At 44.5% G+C, this 21172-nt stretch overlaps 1 protein-coding gene and 1 non-coding gene across 7 annotated transcripts in view; both read right to left on the reverse strand.

Annotated features, from left to right (window-relative positions):
• SIL1 (SIL1 nucleotide exchange factor) overlaps positions 1-21172 on the reverse strand; it is a 277751-nt gene that overhangs the window by 195050 nt on the left and 61529 nt on the right. For 3 of the 6 annotated variants that reach the window (XM_089335931.1, XM_017341087.4, XM_089335934.1), the window contains exon 2: positions 20663-20715. The exons of the other annotated variants lie outside the window; for them this stretch is intronic. The gene's annotated coding sequence lies outside the window, so the exon portion shown is untranslated. The remainder of the gene's footprint in view (positions 1-20662; positions 20716-21172) is intronic. 6 annotated transcript variants of the gene reach the window in all.
• On the reverse strand, positions 6162-6288 carry LOC127490872 (small nucleolar RNA SNORA40). Its single transcript, XR_007919262.1, has one exon. It is a non-coding gene; the product is annotated as a small nucleolar RNA SNORA40 (small nucleolar RNA).

The raw sequence follows: 21172 nt of genomic DNA on the forward strand, positions 1-21172 counted from the left end.
ACTCAGAACTGCCTTCTAATTTCTGCCATTGCTCTCCCAGCAACCAGAAGAGTTACTGAAGGAGGGCAGGGATAGACAGGTAGGGGCAACAGCTGTAGGCTGCTGAGATTACCCTAGACAGAGGCAGCTGGCATCCAGGGATTAAGGACCCCACAACTTCCTTTTTCCCTTCCCTTGTGAAATAACACCTGGGCTTCTGGACAGGAGGCAGGGAACTTTTTCTACAGCCTGCTCCCAAGGAGAACCAGGAACTTTCACACACTCACCCACCCACACACCACAGTACAAGGACAGGGAGGATCAGAGTTCATCTCTCCTTTCCCCTGCTATCGCTAACCTTCCCGAGAATATCATGTGTTATTGGGAATAAAATAGAGAAAAAGGTAGGGACTTCCAGTCCAAAGCACCTAAAGGATGTCCTGCCAATCAGAAAGCACCCCCTACTTTATTCTGCAATACTATGGCTTATAAGCAATCAGCAAAATTCACACTCTGGAAACAAGCACCAAAGACAGTTCTGCATGAACCTTGGCTCCCTGTGCACATGGGGCACCATTGCCAGAGAAGAGAGCATAGACGACACCGCCACTGCCCTCAGGTAGTTGATGTCTGTTTAAAATAAGTGGGGAAGATAGCCTTCCACTTCTGAGTCTCAGACAGAACAATTACAGAACAGAAAGCCCCCTTAAGGAACATTCCATGAGAAAATGGATACTGTTCTGGGCAACCTGAGACACAAATTGCAACTTTGTAATGATGAAGCAGGCAGCAATTAGGGTGCTCCTTAAACTAATTGAGGAGCCCCAAGAAAACAGCATTTACTTACAAAAGCACTTAGCAGCAATACAAGGACGGGTCACCAAGGCAGGAACACACTATCACCACGATGTCCTCCAGGTACATCACTGACGAAACCATTATGTTTTATTTTGTTTCTAACACGCCTGAGAGCCTAACACTATTTATAATACCAGATCCTTAAAATCTTGAAAGGGAGATGAATCTTAAAGTGTACACATTTACATACGTGGGCAGAAACACAAAAATCAGATGCCTCTCAATACAGCTCAGGGAGCTGTAACTCACGGGTTTCACAATCCCACCTAACACCCAGAGAAAATTCGGGCACCTTCTCCAAGAGATGGTGGGAGGCTGGGTAGGTAGCCAAGAAACAAAGAAACCTAAACTCAGCACTTGGCAGGACAATTAAGGAGCAGAGATTTTAAATGCATTGTTTCTGACTCTAAATACGTCTACATTTATTACCAATTTGGGATCAGAAACTACATTTAGTTCTGCTGTGACCACGCGCTAAAAATATTAGGCAGAATATTGCCTAGGAAACAGCAGCCTTCCGTGCTGCGGCAGCCCCATTTCAGAGCCACCTCCACCACATTTCCCGTGTTCTCCATCCTGGACTCTGCTTAGAGCCCAGTTACATGCACAACTGCCACTGTCCTGCCAAGGTCTTACTTAAATCTTAGGAGGCAGCAACAGGAACCAGAGCTAGGGACCACACAACTTCCTCATCCTCCCAACAGCTGGCAGTGACGTTAGATTTCTCAGTCCCATAACAACTAGAATCCACCTGATGGGGAGCTCAACAAGGGAAGAGAGGATTGCATGCCTAACTCACTGCTGTAGCTTCACTGTGTAGTAATATGACTGAGGGAAAAAAAGTCATCTAGAATATCACAATAGAAAATAAGGTCATTAAACACAGGTAAAAATACAGACTGAGGTAATACATGAAAACAGGTCCTAAAATACTGTCACATGGAAGCACCAGAGCACAAACAGCACAACATGTAAGAATTAGTGTCCCAGAAAAAGTACATGTGGCCACCTCTACTATCAGATGCGAAGTTAGAATTGTAGGAAGCTGTACTGAATGGGATATTTTATCCTAAAATGTTAGGTATCTGAGAAAACATGTAAGCATTATTTTTAACACAGAACTCATTCCCTCTACAGCTGGTTTGTATTGACCCCTGGAATGGCTCAGAGGCCTTGTTTCTATTCTGCATTCCTTTTATTCAGACCCTTCATCCATCAGCTCAAGGAAACAGAATATGTGGAAAAAGCTAAAAGCCAATTTACCAATTCAACCTGTGTACCAGGGCAGCTTTCAGTCTGCCTCTTCAGTAAGACTGGCTCCCTAAACAGGTGGCCAAGATGGAGGTGGCAGAAAAGCATGGAAAGGTTGACCTAGCTCAGCTTCAAGACTGGAGCTCCAAATACAAACCCCAAGCTAGAGCCCAGGGCTAACTGGCTTGTCAGCTGCTTGTTTAAAGGCGTAGTGGTACACCAGTCCTTCTCACACTCTTCCAAAAACAAAAATAGAAGAAAAGGGAGCACTTCCTAATTCATTACATGAGGCCAGCATTATCCAAATACCAAAGCAAGACAAAGACATGACAAGAAAAGCATATCCCAATATATACCTTATGAATATACATGACAAAATCATTAATAAAATACTAGCAAGCCAAATCCAGCAGCATATCAAGAGGATTACACACATGACAAAGTGGCATTTATCTCAGGAATATAATGGGTCTTCAAAAAGTGGAAAACACAGGCCGGCGCCGCGGCTCAGCAGGCTAATCCTCCACCTTGCGGCACCGGCACACCGGGTTCTAGTCCCGGTCGGGGCTACGGATTCTGTCCCGGTTGCCCCTCTTCCAGGCCAGCTCTCCGCGTGGCTAGGGAGTGCAGTGGAGGATGGCCCAAGTACTTGGGCCCTGCACCCCACGGGAGACCAGGAGAAGTACCTGGCTCCTGCCATCGGATCAGTGCAGTGCGCCGGCCGCAGCGGCCATTGGAGGGTGAACCAAAGACAAAGGAAGACCTTTCTCTCTGTCTCTCTCTCTCACTGTCCACTCTGCCTGTCAAAAAAAAAAAAAAAAAAAGTGGAAAACACATTAAAAAAAAAACTACATATGGATTCCACAATTTTTTACAACGAAAGGAACTTATCTTTTTTTAAAGAAGTATTTAGTTATTTGAAAGTCAGAGTTACACACAGAGAGAAGGAGGGCAGAGAGAGAGACAGAGAGAGAGAGAAACAGAGAGAGAGAGGTGTTCCATCCACTGGTTCACTCTCCAGATGGCTGCAACAGCTGAAGCTGTGCCGATGTGAAACCAGGAGCTTCTTCGGTGTATCCCATGAAGGTGCAGGGATATAAGGACTTGGGCCATCTTCTACTGCTTTCCCAGGCAATAGCAGAGAGCTGGATCAGAAGTGGAGCAAGTGGATCAAAAATGGACTCAAACCGGTGCCAATATGGGATGCCAGCACTGCAGGCAGTGGTTTGCCTGCTATGCCACAGCATTGGCTCCAACTTATCTTTCATTTTCCATAATCTTTTTTTCCCAAGATTTGTTTTGTTTGATTGAAAGACAGAGTTAGAGAAGGAGGTAGGGAGAGACAGAGAGAGGTCTTCCATCCACCGGTTCACCCCCCAAATGGCCACAATGGCTGAAGCTGCGCCAATCCAAAGCCAGGAGCCAGGAGATTCTTCCGGGTCTCCTAAGTGGGTATACGGGCCCAAGGACGTGGGCCATCCTCGACTGTTTTCCCAGGTGCATTAGCAGAGAGCTGGATCAGAAATGGAGTAGACAGGAACACAAATTGGCACCCATATGGGATGCCAGCTCTGCAGGATGGGGCTTTAATCCACTACACCACAGTGCCAGTCCGCTTTCCATAAACTTTTTAAAATGCGCTTGTACAAAAGTGGCTCAACATATGAAAAGCAACAACAAACATTAATGAATTAATTCTTTCACATTAATGAAAGAAAAAAACTACATCATCTCAATTGATACAAAACAAGCATTTGACAAAACCCAATACCCTTTCATGATAAAAACACCAGGTAAAGAAGAGAATATCCTACAAAAAAGGGCATATATGAAATTATCAAGCCGGCGCCACAGCTCAATAGGCTAATCCTCCGCCTGTGGCACCAACACACCGGGTTCTAGTCCAGGTTGTGGCACCGGATTCTGTCCTGGTTGCCCCTCTTCCAAGCCAGCTCTCTGCTATGGCCCGGGAGTGCAGTGGAGGATGGCCCAATGTCCTTGGGCCCTGCACCTGCATGGGAGACCAGGAGAAGCACCTGGCTCCTGGCTTCAATCAGCGCGATACGCCGGCCACAGCGGCCATTGGAGGGTGAACCAATGGCAAAAGGAAGACCTTTCTCTGTCTCTCTCTCTCACTGTCCACTCTGCCTGTCAAAAAAATAAATAAAAAATAAAAAAAGAAAGAAATTATCCACAGCTAACATATTCAGTGGTGACAGACTGAAACCTTCCCCATAAGACCAGGAATAAGACAAGGATGCCTGATTTCACCAGTCTGTTCTACATAACATTTAACATTCTACCCAAAGCAATTAGGTGAGAAAAAGATAAAAGACTTCTTCACGGAAGAATAAGCAAAACTACCTCTATATGCCGAAGACATAATCTTACATGTAAAAAAATCCTAATCTTTAAAAAAAAAAAAAAAAAGGAGGGGGGCTGGCGCTGTGGGTAAACGCCCTGGCCTGAAGCGCTGGTTTTCGTCTCAGATGTTCCACTTCTGATCCAGCTCTCTGCTATGGCCTAGGAAGGCAGTAGAAGATGGCCCAAGTCCTTGGGCCACTGCACCCAAAAGGGTGACTTGGAAGAAGCTCCTGGCTTCAGATCAGCACAGCTCCAGCCGTTGTGGCCTATCGGGGAGTGAACCATTAGATGGAAGACCTCTCTCTCTCTCTCTCTCTCTCTCTCTGCCTCTCCTCTCTCTGTGTAACTCTGACTTTCAAATAAATAAATCTTTAAAAAAAAAATCCTAAATAATCTACCCAAACAAAAAACCAATTGGAGATAAAAGACATTCTCAGCAAAGTTGCATGACACAAAATGAATATTCAAAAATCAGTTTTATTTCTACATACCAGCAAGGACGATCCAAAAAGGAAATTAAGAAAGTAATTACACTTAAAACAGCATCAAAAAATAATAAAATATTTATAAATATCATGAGACACAAAAATTGTATATTAAAAACTATAAAACACTGCTAAAGAAAATAAAAGACCTAAATAAATGCAAAGATGTTTTGGATTCACGGATGGAAATTTTAATATGGCAGCTCCACTTCCAATCCAGCTCCCTGCTAATGTGCCTCAAAAAGCAGCAGAGGATGGCCTAAATACTTGGGTTCTCCGCATTTAGGGGAGACTATAGGAGATGCAAAAGAAGTTCCTGGCTTCTGGCTTCAGTCTGGCCCAGCTCCAGTTGTTGCAGTCATTTGGGGAGTGTACCAGCAGATGGAATATCAATCTCTCCCCCTCTCTCTGCAGCTCAGTATTTCAAATAACTAAACAAATCCTTGGGGGGGGGGGGGGAAGAGGTGAGCATTTGGCCTAGAGGTGAGGACAGTCACATCACACATCAGAATACCTGGGTTCATTTCCTAGCTCTGGTTCCTGACTCCAGCTTCCTGTCAATGCAGATCCTAGGTAGGTAATGGCTCAACTAGCAGGGCTCCTGACATCCAAATGGGAAACATGGATTGAGTTTCTGGTTCCAGTTTTGAATCTCTACCCTACTACCACAGGTATTTGGACAGTGAACCAGTGGATGGGAGTATACTCTCACACTTTTATTTCTTCTGTTTCTGTCTCAAAAAATAAAAACAAAAATTTTTTAAAGAACAAATACTGGCAAAGAGAAACTGGAACTCTTTACATAGTGCTAGTAGGAATGTAAACTGATACAGGTGCTGAGAAAATGTATGGCAGCTCTTCAAAATCTAAACATAGAAGCTGGCTCTATGGTGCAGTGGATTGAGCCACCATCTGCAATGCCAGCATTACATATGGGTGTCAGATCTGGGCTGCTCCACTTCTGACCTAGCTTTCTGCTAATGTGCCAGGGAAAGCAGCAGAATATGGCCCAACTCCTTGGGCCCCTGCAACCACGTGGGAGCCCTGGATGAAACTCTTAACTCCCAGCTTCAACCTAGCCCAGCCTCTGCTGTTACAGCCACTTGGGGAATGAACCAGCACTTTATTATTTTTTTTGAAAATAATAATATTAAGATCTTTAATCCTAAAACCAACCCTTATAGCTACAAATACTCCACCCATCGCTTTTAACGACGGTAGGCATCTATTCCTGCTTGTATGTATCAAAACTAATACTGATCAATGAGTTCTGGGTTGCAAAAGAGGATTTATTTTTTGCACGTGTACGTCAGTCTTTGTCCAAATTAGACAAAAACATATGCCAAGTGCAGCTGAACCAGCATTTTAAAAAACTAAATAAATCTGAAAAAAAATATAAAATCACCATATGACTCAGGAATTCTACTCAGACACCCAAAGATCTGAAAATGGTGACTCAAACAGATTCATAGCAGCACTATTCACAGCATCCAATAGGTAGATATAATTCAAAGATCCATCAACAGAGAAGTGGATTTTTATAAAATGTGGTGTGGTATATCATCACAATAGAATATTATTCAGCCAAAAAAAATGAAGCTCTCATACAAGCTACAACATGGATGGCCCTAGAAACTATTATGCTAAGTGAAATAAGACAGATATGAAAAGGGCAAATATTGTATAATTCCACTTACATCAAATATCTACAATAGGAAAATTCACATAGACAGAAAGCAGACTGGAGTCACCAGAAGCAATCAGTTACAGTAGGTAATGGAAAGTTATTGCTTAATGGGTACAGAGTTTCTGGTTGAGGTTTAAAAAAAAAAAAAAAAAACAGTAGTGGGGCAACAGTGTGGTGCAGTGAGTTAAATATCCCATGTCTGAGCAGAGGTTCGAGTCCCAACAGCTCCACTTCTGATACAGCTTCCTACTGATGTGCCTGGGAAAGCAGTGGAAAATGGTCTAAGTGCTAGGGCCCTGCCACCCATATGGGAGAGCCAGATGGTGTTCTGGGCTCCCTGCTTTGGCCTGGCCCAGCCCCAGCAATTGTAGTCATTTGGGGAATAAACTAGCAGATGGACAAACTCTTAATCTTTTCCCTCTGTGTGTCACCTGGCCTTTCAAAAAATAATTTTAAATAAATCTTTAAAAAGAAAGTAGGATAGTTGCACAACGTTGAAATACTAAACATATATATGCCACATGATTATATACTTTAAAAATGGTCACGAGAGTCAGCACTGTGGTATAGTAGGTTAAGCATCCACCTGTGGCACTGGCATCCTATGTGGGTGCCAGTTTGTGTCCCGGCTGCTCCACTTCCGATGAAGCTCCACACCATGGCCTGAGAAAGTAATAGAAAATGGCCCAAGTGTTTGGGCCCCTGCACCCACGTGGGAGACCAGGAAGAAGTTCCTGGCTTCAGACTGGCCCAGCTTGGGCCATTGCAGCCATTTTGGGGATGAACCAGCAGCTGGAAGACCTCTCTCTCTCTGTCTTTCCCTCCCTCTCTCTAATTCTGCCTCAGGTAAATAATCTTTTAAACAATAACAACAACAAAAAATGGTCAGAATGACAAACTTTTTGCTGTATTTATTCTAATACATGAAAAAATTACTAAACTATTAAAACTGTTCATAGGTTGGTAATTGCCAAAGCTGGACAACAGGTACGTGGGCACACTGTGCCATTCTCTCTTCTAAAAATTTTAAAAATAAAATATTTCAGTACTTTTTGACAGAAAGTTTTTTATCAAGGTAAAGAATAGGCTTTATCATGAATAGGTGTTAAATTTTCTCAAGTGTGCTTTCTCTTTCTATTGAGATGACCATATATTTTACCTCTACCCTATCAACATGGCACATTTTAGATGTACATTTTCTAATGTTAAACCACCCTCAAATTCTTAGGATAAGCCCAACTTGGTCAGATTATCACTTTCATATGCTGTTGGATTTTATCTGACATAGTCTATTGGTCTTTCATGTACTCCCATAATTCTCTGTACAGCTATCCCAATATCCAACAAACTGCATGGTAAATATGAAATCCCTGAGGTAGGGCTCTTCCTTCATTTACTGTTCTGTCCCTAACTAGGGCTGGATCCAACCCAGAGTGAGCACTCAAAGCATGGCTGATGAACAACTAAGTGAATGAATGATGGAGTTGAGATGAACAAGTGAGCAGACCAGAGTAGTGATACTTGGCCTGGCAGGCATGTAGGCCAGCTTTTTTCAGGCATGGAGACCTTCCGAAGGGCAGTCACCCCCGCCGCCCCCCCCCCCCCACAGCAGCGGTGCCTGTTCTATCTGTGGACAAGCACTGTGTCAGCAGCTCTCTCTGTAAGCTGAACCCAGAGACTCTCACCTCCCTGCATCTCTCTTTATGCAGTCAACAACATCACAGAGCTCAGTGTCTACCTTCACCCAACAGCATGCAGCCCTCGTATCACAACTGACCCCAGTATTTAGATCCTATGCTGAGGTTGAGGGGGAATGCGGCTTTAGTTTCAAACTCAACGTGTTCTTCCCAATCTCAGAGTTTACTACCAACAATCAAAACGGCCTCATCCCAACCCTGATTGGCACAGCAAGAACCCATTCCATTAACAATTCACTGCATCAGCAGTAAAGAGGAGAGCAATCAGCAAAGGAAACAGCTGAATTATTTCAGCAGCTGTAAATTATGTGTTCTCTTCCCCTCCTCCAAGTCCACATCCAACTGTGCCCCACGCCTCCACACTGAACTTGGGTTTGTCAAGTATCTGTGTCAACTGCAGTAACCAAACTTGAGTTCAAGAAGCAATATTAAAAAGCACTAATTAACTGATATTTAAATAACTGTGTTTAAAGTCAACAAAATCACACTTTAACTTTAAACATCCCTAGTCTATTAGTTGCTTAATTAAGTTTCTTAAGATATTTGGACACTGACACAAAGCACAATGCCCTGGGGAGTGGTTCCCAGGCCCTGGCTGGCTGTGGAATAGGAGGGACTCAGATCCCTGGGAGGTACCAGGAGAGCCCTGGTTTTCTTCTAGAGTCTCCTAATGACGTAGTTTCTCCTCACAGCTCTGCTAGTCTCAATAGGGCAGCAAGAACATGACATATAAACACATTCTGAGCATGGAAAAGTGCCAAATCAGGCTACAATTTATGTTTTCAGTGTATTAAAAAAAAAAAAAAAAGGCACACATAAACCCCAGAGAGTTACTTTTCCCATCTGGTATCTTTTCTTCTGCAGAATGGTATATCACGAAACATTCAAACTTGTGTACGAGGGATACACAACAGGATTTGTGACAGCAGGTGGGGTCAGGGAGCCCTGCAAGACGCCACCAACCAAATCCCAGCCTGCCAGGAGTCACTAGCCTGCAACTGACAGGGGTACAGCTCAGCCAACAGCAGCATCCTGGGCTGGAACTTGCAAAGGGACTCTGGGTTCCAGTGAGTGAGCTTGTGATGGAGATGACAGTAGGACCCCAGAAAGTCTCTCCCACCACAGCAGGTTCCAAGGGGACAGCTTGCCAGCTAGCCTTCCCACCAAACCAGATTTGTTGAAAGGGAATAACATGCCAGCTACCTGCCTAGGTAAACATATCCTGGACACTGTCTGCCTCACTGCCTTCAGCCTGAGCACACTCAGCCAACCATCAGTAAGTATCTGGAGCTTACGTTTAGGGTAGCAGATGCGCTGAACCCAATCCCACTGGGTCACAAATAAGACAATATGGGTTTAAGAGCAACAAGGGTGTGAGTGATGCCAAGTGGCCCTCCCTTGCTCACTCTCACTGCAGGGAGCAGTTCACTCTAGTTCCTTCACAGAACCACCACCTCCTTTACTCAGCCCCTCCTTTCCTGCACCTTCCTGTGTTTTGCCTCATGGCCTTGCCCTTCTGCAAAGCAAAAGGCAATTCTTTCCAATTCTTCTATGCTGACTCTCACTGCTCAGAGACTCCTCTTGTGACAGCTCTCCCTAAGACACTGCAGCCACTGCTAAGACCAGGAGAAAACACTGGGCAGCGGAAGCCCGGTTAACATGACAGACTCACACCCTCAGTGGCAACCACTCCCATAAACAGAGAGCTGTGAGCCCTGGTTCCAGAAAAGCCAGATGTTTGGGTTGCTGCTCACGAAAACATGGAAAGCATCCAGAAAAACACAAGATCGCTGTGCCCACGCAGCCCAGACGTGCTGTTCACTTACTACCTGTGGTTCCACCCACACGAAAGCCATTTAAACTGAAGATGAGCAGTTAACAGTCATATCAATCTGGAAAAAATATATATTTTTGCAAAGACCTCACTCTCCCATAGAGAAGATCCTACCAAAAGGGCAAAAGTCTGTGCACAAAGAAAAGATTAAGAGCCCTCAAGCCCACTATGGAATATTCATCCAGTTGCTACTCCCTACACATTTAACTGGAAGATTATTCATCCCTCAATATTCATTTGTTGAGACATGCTGCATCTCAAATATGCACCAGGTGCTGAGGATACAAAGAACAGGTAAACAGGGTCTTGTCTTCCAAGAGCTTCCAGACAGGAGAGAGAGGATTAAATCAGCAGTACAGAGAGTACTGGGTTGAAAGAGCCTTGTCTGTGACAGGAGAGAACAAACAACTGCACAAGGAGAATGGGGTCAGGGAGGACTTCCTGGAGGAAGTGAGCTTTGAAAATTAAGAGGAAAAGGAGTTAGCCAAACACAAACAATAATAAAGGCATCCTAGGCAGAGGCAAGAGTGCTTTTAGAAGGCATGCAATGTGAAACTAGAAACATGCACTTATTTCAACAAATGTATGCTGGAGCAAAGGGCTATGGGGGTAAGGGGAATACCATCATGATACAGAATAACCTTCTTAAGTGAGATAAATAGGTTTCAGAGGCACAGATCATTGTACTATCTTAGCAAACTACAGAAATCTGTCTCATTTTCAGAACTGTCCTGTGGTGAGAGGGGAACTTAGGACAGAAAGAAATCTGTAAGCCTGCTACACAGCTCAGAGTGTAACCATGGTTTATGGACTCTCATGAACTCATCCCTTTGCCTTGCTGTTCAGTAGTTTGTTAGCCCTTGCCAACTCTTACCTTTTTTTTTTTTTTTAAAGATTTATTTATTTATTTATTTGAAAGTCAGAGTTACACAGAGAGAGGAGAGGCAGAGAGAGAGGTCTTCCATCCACTGGTTTACTCCCCAATTGGCCGCAAAGGCCAGAGCTGTGCCAATCTGAAGCCAGGAGCCAGGAGCTCCTTCCAGGTCTCCCACACAGGTACAGGGGCCCAAGGACTTGGGTCATCTTCTACTGCTTTCCCAGGCCATAGCTGGATTGAAAGTGGAGCAGCCGGGTTTCGAACCGGCACCCATATGGGATGCAGACACTTCAGGCCAGGGTGTTAAACAGCTGCACCACAGCACCAACCCCACCTTTTGTTTCTGTAAACACAAGGAGCCCTCAAAGAGAATGCAGAGTTGGACTACCTTTCCCATCCATGGTGGATCTCCCCTCTGTGGGCTAAGTGGATAACTTGAACAGGAAAGAAGCCTGAGACTCTATGTGTGGTGTTGGTGCCACATCACCCTAAGGGGTATGCCTACTAAATTCTCCTCTTGTGTGTTTCACACTCAGTAAGGCCAAAGCTGAGCTCCTGCTCATCCCACCACATGCTCAACCCTTTTCTAGAATCACCTAGCTCTACTGCACAAGCCAGAAACACAGAAGCTCTCACTGCCTCCCTCTCCTTCCCCACCTGCCCTTCCTCATCGACTGCTGTCAATTTGTTTGACTAAAGACCTCCCTTCCCCACGCTCCTGCTCACAGACTTCTCAGGTGAAGGCAACCTCCACAGGCTTTCAACAAGGCCAGGCCCGAACAGAGCCATGGAATGAGGAAGCATAAGGCACACAGCTATGATGAATCTCTTATTTGCTGGGCCCAGAGTTTCTGGGATTCCCAATACCCAGGCTCCTGAAACACTCTGAAAGGCTCTCCATAAATGCCATTTTTTCACCCTTCAGATGAAGTGAGGCACCACTACCATCTGGATATAGTTTGTATCCCCCAGAAGGTTCGTGTGTTGGTCCCCAGAATTACGATATTTAACAGGTGAAGCCTACTGGAAGGGCATCAGGTCACAGGGGAATGCCCTCAGAAGGAATTGATGCATAGGAACCCAGTGTCTGTCTGCTTCCTGTCTCATAATGTGGTCTCTGCCTTTCCCACGGACACCTGACATTATGATGCCACTGACAGGAGACCCTCACCAGAGCCTTGCTGATGTGTCACACTCTTCAACCTCCAGAACTGTAACCTAAATAAACCTTTTCCTCATGCAGTAATAAAAAGGATTAACATGGGGCCCATTCAATAGCAGCAGCAAGCTGAAGGCTGGGCTGCAGCGAAGGTTTGGTGTCCATGAGAATCCTCTGGAAACATCAATGCCTTGGGAACCTAGAGCCTGAAGACAGACCTATACTTACAGGAAACAAATCCAAGCAAGGTCAGCTGTGCTTCCCATGACCCTGCTCCGCTCATCCTACAGAGACCAATTACAGGGACAGCCACTGAACTGAAGAGTCTTCCAACTCTCTCTACAACCCTCCTTTGTCATACGGAAAACCATTTGGTGGAGCCATTTGTTCCCACCAAAGCAGGTGGAAGTAGGCAATTTTCAGGAGGATGATGTTGGTGTTGACAGTACCTTGGAAATCTATTTTCCAAAACAAAAGACAAAAAAAGGTAATGAAGAGGAAAAAAAGACCTGACTGTGCTTCAATGGGAGCCTTCCCTTCACTTCATTCCCTACAATTGGCCCTCACACCAGTCCAGATTGAATAAATTTATGTTGAATGAACAAATGGATGAAGAAATTAACAAATAGCAGGCTGAAAAACTAGAGGGAAGGGCAACAGGAGAGAAAGAAAATCCTACACAAAGCCATCCTTGTGGGGCAAGTATTTGGCATGGCAGTTAAGATATTACCTGGAACACCCGTATCTGAGTATATGAGTATCTGAGTGCCTGGGTTTGAGTCCCAGCTCTGCTTCTAATTCCAGCTTCCTGGTAATGTGCACTCTGGGAGGCAGCATATGATGGCTTAAATTCTTGGGTTTCTGCCAACCACATGGGAGGCCCAGATTGAGTTCTAGGCTCCTGGCTTTGGTCTGACCCAGCCCAGTTGTTGAAGGCATTTGAGGGATGAATCTATGAAAGATCTTTTCATCCGTTTAACAGCTTCTCTCTGCCTTTCAATTCATAATTCTTGTTTTTAAAAACTATCCTTTCATTTATTCTGACATCTCCAAGCACCCACCATGTATTGTGTACCTGTGCAAAGTGCTGGGAACATACTAATACTCTTGTGCACAAACTGTCAAAGGGCAGATGAAAAGCACTCTCCTGCATTTCCCTGGAATGCCCTCTTTCCAACGCTACTTTAACAGCACCTACTGTTTGCCTGACATGAAAGCCATGCCTAACGGTACATGCACGAATAAAAACTTCACTTTTCATTGTATCCAGGACTTTGGAGCCTTGTGGTTTCTTTTCAAAGGAAGAATAGCCCATTCATCTCCTTGATTAAAAATTGATTTAAATTGCCTTTCATTAGGTAAGTACAAGAGAAAAATATACAGATTCACAGAGATCCCTCACCCAGCAACAGGACTGTGAGGAGCTCCCGTGACTGCACGGTTGGGTCCCAACCCGCCACCGATGAAAAAAAATTTTTAAAGCTCACAACGTGGAGCTTAAGCTCCAGCCAAAAGGAATTATCTTCTCACGAGCGTCTCTGTCGGATTTTTGGTTAATGGAAAAAACTTTCAAAAGGAAAGGAAAAGAAACCCCAAGGATATTTAACATATAACTTAGAGTTTCTATATTTTTCAAATTCCCTTGCAGGGAGAGAAGGTAAAGAGGTCTTTATTTCTCAGTTCCAAAACTTTTCCCACTGATTTCACATTGTCATAGAGATTTTCAGTTTGTGGAGCACATGCAGCAAAGGTGCAGGCGCTCTGATTCGAAAGTGGGCAGAGCAATAGGAGGAGGAGCAGCAGCCCTGACCCCCACATGCTCAGCAGCACTACCTTGGGCTGCGAGTCTGAGATCAAACACCAGGGACTGAGCCTATAGCAGACAATGATCTCACTTCAGATCCCACAGTCATATGGAGCAAATGGGCAGAATTCACTGCAATGTCAAAGGTGCCTCAGGTGACAGATCAGCAAGTCACAAACAGACATCTTGATTAAACGTCAGAGGGACTAGTTCTATAGCCCGAGCATGAATTTGCTTGAAACCAACAGGCTGATTTTCCCCTGGGACCCTCAGAGTAAAAGCCAAATTCCACACCCAAATCCCAGATCCTCCACCATTCAACCAATGCCTGCAGTTTCATCTCTTTCCCTCTCCCTGTCTACAGTTGGCCTTATACTCATACAAAGTTTTTCCAGTGCTCTAAGGCATCTCATCTCCCACCTCCAGGCTTCTGCACGTCATTCCCTCTGCTTGGAAGGCAATTTCCCCTCCTCTTTATCTGACAAATTCGTACTCATCCTATAGGCTTTGGTTTAAAAGATACTTCCTCTTGGAGGCCTTCCCTAACCCAACAGCAGATTTGGAGATGCTGCCAGAACACAGCACCTATTTTGCCTTATTTTAGAGTTGTCCTTTCCCCTGTAAGGGCTTAAGCTTGGTAAGGACAGGGACCATGTCCACTCTGTATGCACACAGAACAGATCTAACAGTCCAACCAGCATGACGTTGAGGTAGAAAAGATGTCAAATACATTCTTAAAGGATCATTTACAATCAGTGACAGACTCACTTTTCAATTCTATACTGATTCAACCCTCCCCCAAATCGTTATGCACCTGCCAACCCATCCCTGCCCCAGTCCCTCACATTTCAGTTCTTAATGAATGGCTTACCCAAGCCTTAACCTTAAGCGTGTTCATCAGCCATATTGTACAGCCACGTGATGGGCCCAGGGTTAAGTAATGAAGAAACGAACATGCTTGAACCCTTCCTCTTGTCTTCAAGAAGAGGAATATAAATAGATATGATCACATATGCATAATATGACAGGTGGTGCAGAGAAGGCACATCAAAGGTCCACCATTCTTCTTCCCCACTACTTGAGCTGTCTGCTCTCTGTCCTCCTCATTCTCACAGACAGAAATTCTTACTGAGCTCTTTCCCTGGATACCTAGCCAGATAAGACTTGTCGAAGTTGAGCTCCCATTCTGTTACAGATTACTTCAAAGCCTTTCTGGCTTCTGCTGTCTAATCTTCTTCAGTTCCTTTTCCAAACATCTCACTCACTTGCATCCCTGCCTCTACCCTATCCTGAGCCAACTTGTCCAAATGAATGGTGTTACTGCCTCCTCCCTCAACTGTCTTGGATGATCACTTGGCATTTATAAAACATCTGCACTTACATAGAACATATGTAACAGTCTATGTCTACAATGAAGGAGAGATTCATAAGGCCAAAACACCAGAATTAAATGCAAGCTAAACTATCATGAATGCAGGTCTCTTCCTCTATTGCTTCCTCTTACAGATCCGAGAGTGAGGGCATTGTGGCGCTCAAGAGGATGTCGCCAACTGGGCTACATTTCCAGGAGCTTAAAGTGCCCCTCACTCATTAGCATCCAGGCACTGAACCCCTGGCCTGCCTCTGCAGCTTTGCTATCCAGCCACATATTCATGTAACCAACAAGTATTAAGCACCCCTCTGAGCACCCACAATGCAGTGCACTATGTCTGGTACTGATTAACATCTATGATTGAAGTACCAATAACAATGATACTCTCCTGTCTATTGTTCAGGAATATCCTTGTACAAAAAACAACCTGTGCCGGCGCCGCGGCTTACTAGGCTAATCCTCCGCCTAGCGGCGCCGGCACACCGGGTTCTAGTCCCGGTCGGGGCGCCGGATTCTGTCCCGGTTGCCCCTCTTCCAGGCCAGCCCTCTGCTGTGGCCAGGGAGTGCAGTGGAGGATGGCCCAGGTGCTTGGGCCCTGCACCCCATGGGAGACCAGGAAAAGCACCTGGCTCCTGGCTCCTGCCATCGGATCAGCGCGGTGCGCCGGCCGCAGCGCGCTGGCCACGGCAGCCATTGGAGGGTGAACCAACGGCAAAGGAAGACCTTTCTCTCTGTCTCTCTCTCTCACTGTCCACTCTGCCTGTCAAAAAAAAAAAAAAAAAAAAAAAAAAAAAACAACCTGTGATGTAGCCTGAGGTCAGGCTACATCTGAGTCCAGACCAAGGAGACTTTTGCCCAGTCAAGAAGATGCTAGCACGGCCTTCTCATCACCACACCAAGAGGGCCAGAGAACCTGGTGTTATAAAGCAACCTTTTAATCAAGAGACTTGTCTCCTTTAGTATAGATTTAGGGAAAATTTTTCTCAAGGAACCGGAAATAAATGGAGGGGAAGAAAAGAACAGAAATTAATGAACATAGTAATTATCCCCCAAAGTTGCAAATCAGAACAATTCCTCACTTGAAGACAAGTATGAAAAACAAGATTAAAATGCTTCAGGGATGTGTTCACAAAACAGCAGGTAATAGAATAGATAAAATGTATTTACAGTACCTCGCTGGGGACACGTACCTTTTGGCTAATAGCTATCAGATACTAACTACTGCTGTAAAAATAATATTCTTCCATCCTTCATTATGCAGTTACAATTATCCATGGGAAAGCATCAACATGGCAAACTATTCTGAATGGTAACTGGGAACAATTCCAGAGCCCAGGCTTATCCCTAAGTGGCTAGGCACAACTGGGTAAGAGCCAGGTTATAGCCCCTGTATTTATCTGCTCATGCTGCCATAACAAATACTAGAGTCCAGAGGCTTAAACAACAGTAATTTATTTCTCCACAACTCTGGAGAAATCCAAGATCAAGGTTACATGCAATTCAGTTTGTGGTGAAGACTAGCATCCCTGCTCACAAACAGCTGCCTTCTCAAAATATCCTAACACAGCCTTTCCTCAGTGTGCACATACATATACATATAGGAGAGGGAGAGCGGCAGGGACAGGTTAAATGACCTCAATGACCTCATTTAATCTTCATTATTTACTCCATATACAGCCGCACTTGGGGACAGGACTTCAACATATAAATGTGGTAGGGATACGTATAGTCCATACCACCCTCTACAGGGGGAGACCTGTTCCTAAAGACCAGCCCACTCACAATTAATGAAAACAGATGACTGGGTAAGACAGCGGCCTTGGGGCTACCATGCAGGGTGGAAGGCAAAGACCCTAGGGCAAAAGAGGCCATGTAGGCAGGATGGGGCACTGTCCCTGAAGAAATAAATTCTTAAGGAATGATTCCGCTCCCTTTCATAAAAGATGACTAAATAACAATATTGTAACATACATGTATGTATATAATAAAAATATTTATTGGGTAGGCATCAACTAAATACCTGCCAATTTTTTAATTTATTTATTTGAAAGGCAGAGCAACAGAGAGTGAGAATCAAAGAGAGATCATCATCTATTGATTCACTACCCATATGGCTGCAATAGCCAACTCTGGGCCAAGCCTAAGCGAGGAACCAGGAAATCCACTGAAGTATCCCATGTGGATGGCAGGGGCCCAAGTATCTGGGTCATCTTCTGCTGCCTTCTCAGGTAAATTACCAGGAAGGTAGACTGGAAGCACAACAGCCAGGATTCAAACTGGTGCTCCAATATGGGATGCTGGTGTTGCAAACAGCAGCTTGACCCACTACACCAATAAATCAGCCCCCCTTCCACCACTTCAACATATGTTAACATGTTTAGCATGCAAGATTTCCTTTTAAGTTTTTTTAAGAATTATTTATTCGAAAGGCAGAGTTACAGAGAGGCAGAAAAAGAGAAAGAGAGAGAGAGAGAAAGATCTTCCATCTGCTGGTTCACTCCCCAAATGGCTGCCACGGCCTGAGTGGGGTCGCTCCAAAGCCAGGAGCCTCCTCCAGGTCTCCCATGCAGGTACAGGGGTCCAAGGACTTGGGCCATCTTCCACTGCTTTCCCAGGGCATAGCAGAGAGCTAGATCAGAAGTGGAGTAGCCAGAGCTTGAACCTGCACCCATATGGGCTGCCAGCACTGCAGGCAGTGGCTTTACCCACTATGACAGCAGAGCACCAGCCACTCCTTTAAGTCTTATAGCAATTCAACATAGAAAATACTATCATTTTTATTTTACAAATAAGGAAATAAGCTCACATTAGTGAAAGTCATATGCCCAAGGTCACTGAGCATGGTAGGCAGAATAACTCCTTGAAGACACCCAGTCCTACTCCCTGGAACCTGTAAATGTTTCCTTATAAGGAAAAAACAACTTTGCTGATGTGGATCTTAGAATGATTATACTGGATTTACAAGTAGGCCATAAACACAATCACAAGTGCCCTTATTAAAAAAAAAAAAAAAAAAAAAAGGAAGGGCCAGCATTGTGGCATAACAGGTTAAGCTACCACCTGCAATGCTGGCATCTCATACGGGCACCCATTCAAGTCCTGGCTGTTGTATTTTCGATCCAGCTCCCTGCTAAAGTGCCTGGGAAAGTAGTCAAAGAAGGGAAGATGGGCCTAGCCCTTGTGTACCTGCACCCACGTGAGAGACATGGATGAACTCCTGGGTCCTGGCTTCAGCCTGGCCCAGCCCCAGATGTTGTGGCCATTTGGGCTATGAACCAGCAGATGGAAGACTTCTCCCTCCCTCCCTCCCTCCCTCTTCTCTCTAACTCTGTCCTTCAAATAAATAAAAATTTCTGTAAAAAAAATAAAGAGGGAGTGGGAGATTTGACATAGTCATTAAAAGAAGATGCCATCATGACAGAACAGAGAGAGATTTTAAGATGTTAGTCTTGAAAGTTAGAATGATGTGGTCACAAGCCAAGGAATGCTGGTAGCCCCAAGAAACTGGAAGAAATCAAGGAACAGATTGTGCCCTAGAACCTGTAGAAGAAGCACAGCTCTGCCAATACCTTGATTTCAGCGCAGTGATACTAATCGCAGACTTCTGGAATCCAAAACTACTAAAGAATAAATCTCTGTTGTTTTAGGCCATCAAACTACGCTAATCTAACACAGTGGCCACAGGAAACAAATACACTCAGGTAGCAGTGGCAAAGCCAGGCTCTAAATCCCAGTCCTTGTGACTCCAGGCCTGTACTCCAGAGCTCCATACCTTGCTCTTTTTCTGCACAAGGCCTTTCCAGTCACCCTCCACACAGTCTGACAGAGATCCCATCAGTCAGCACTGACAGCTCCCCAGCTGTACAAGCTTCAGACCAGTCTCTCCATTCTACCCAGACCCTGACAGCAAGAGCTTGAGAGAGGCTGAACGGACCTCTCAGTGTGTTCTAATTATCAGGGATGGAAAGAAAAAGCCTGGAACCCAGCATCTTCATGAGAAAGCAAATCAAACTGTCTAACAAAGGTTTTCAACTAATTTATTTGTTTGCACTTAACCATTTTCCAAATCAAGAAGCTCCTAACCTCTGCCACTCTGCTCCAATCAGCCCACGAAGTGTTATTTGTCACACAGACACACACAGGGAGGAATAGCAGCCGGAGCAGTTCGGTTTCTCCCCTGGCCCTTCACAAATGCTGCTGCTGATCACCATTTTATGACTTCCCAGGGGCATTGGCGAACAAATGAGCCACCCTGTGCCACTCTCTCAAAGCTTTCAGGTTGAGTACTGGTGTGAGCCAGCTTGTGTAGAGGTGCCTCCAGTTAACCAATCCTGGACTTAGCAAGCAAGCTAATAAATATATTGTCAGGACGAAGGTACAGCATCCCAAAATGTACTTTCTGAACCTATTTTGACAAGTACAGTTCAGCTTTATTTAGAATACTTCAGAGTACAGGTGGCCAAACAGAGTAGCATGCTTTGTAAAAACAAGAACTTCTTGGTAACAATGGACACTGTGGTAGCTGAGGGTTTTAAATCTTTGCTGAGGAGCCGCTGCAAAGAGTTTCATGTTCTAAGGGAAACAAACAGATCCGGGGATTTTCAAAGGGGAAGACTAGGAATTTACTAACCTAGTAAGATGATAGGTAACTCATTAAAGTACTCAGAGCTCTTCTACTGCTCATCTTGCTATATATTTTTTTCTCCTCTTCAACCTCATGCCCTTCTTTAAGGTTCTAGCAATTGTCTACCTCCTTTTTATATTGCCTATGGGGTTGATCCTAGTCCATTTTGTGCTGCATTAACAGAATACCCAAGACTGGATAATATACAAAAAAACAGAAATTCATTTATGGAGACTACGAAGTCCCAGATCTTGTGAGAGACTCACTGCTGTGTCACCACATTGAAGGCAGCATCACATGAGTGAAAAGCAGGGGGCCCAACTTGTCCTTTTATTGGGAACCTACTCTCGCAATAATAGTATTAATTACCTCTTAAAGTTACTCCTCTCAACACTGTTAAGTTTCCAATGCATGAATTTTGGGGAATAAATTCAAACCCTTTCAATTCAATTTTCCATCAGTATCCTGAAATAACCATTATTGTTAACATTTATATAGTACAACCATATGTCATATGTACCATCATTATCCCCCTATTACCCATGATGCAGCTCAGACTCAGAGATGTTAAGCCACCTTCCCAAGATCACAGAGCTAATCTATGGCACAGCCAGATTTAGCACATCAGACTCTAAAGCCCAACCTCTCAAACACAATATTGAATTTCTCACCTCCTGAATGAATTGGGTGTGGGGGAGTCTTACTATGGTCACCGGAGAAAGACCTTAATTAAAAAGAAAAAAAATCTCTTAAGCACTCAGAAGAGATAAATGTGCTCTTTGAACTACACAAAAAAATTTTCCATTCCTTATATCCTCAGAGAGAATTATCTGGAAAATAGGTATTTCACAGAAACCTTTGGTGAGGTGGGGGACAAATGAATCTAGAAATGAAGGCAAGCTTACCCCTTCTACAGTTGATCCCAATCCCCAGATTCAGCAGCACACCTGGACGTAGCCTCTCCCTGCTCCCTCTACCTGTCTGAATCCCAGCATGCTGTCACAAGCAAGAACATGGAAAGAATATAAGGGTCTCAAGCCTGGGAGAGAAAACCAACCAAGAATGCAAACAGAGAAGGAACAAGCAAGAAGAGCACAGAGCCCAAACTCCTATTCATTCTGTATCAGCAACTTACAATTTTTTAAGCTGCTTACTAAGAGGGTCTGGCTTCACATTAGTTT

This window comes from Oryctolagus cuniculus, chromosome 6 (genome assembly GCF_051225735.1).
Source record: "Oryctolagus cuniculus isolate XC-2025 breed Fujian yellow rabbit chromosome 6, ASM5122573v1, whole genome shotgun sequence".
Taxonomy (NCBI): Eukaryota; Metazoa; Chordata; class Mammalia; order Lagomorpha; family Leporidae; genus Oryctolagus; species Oryctolagus cuniculus.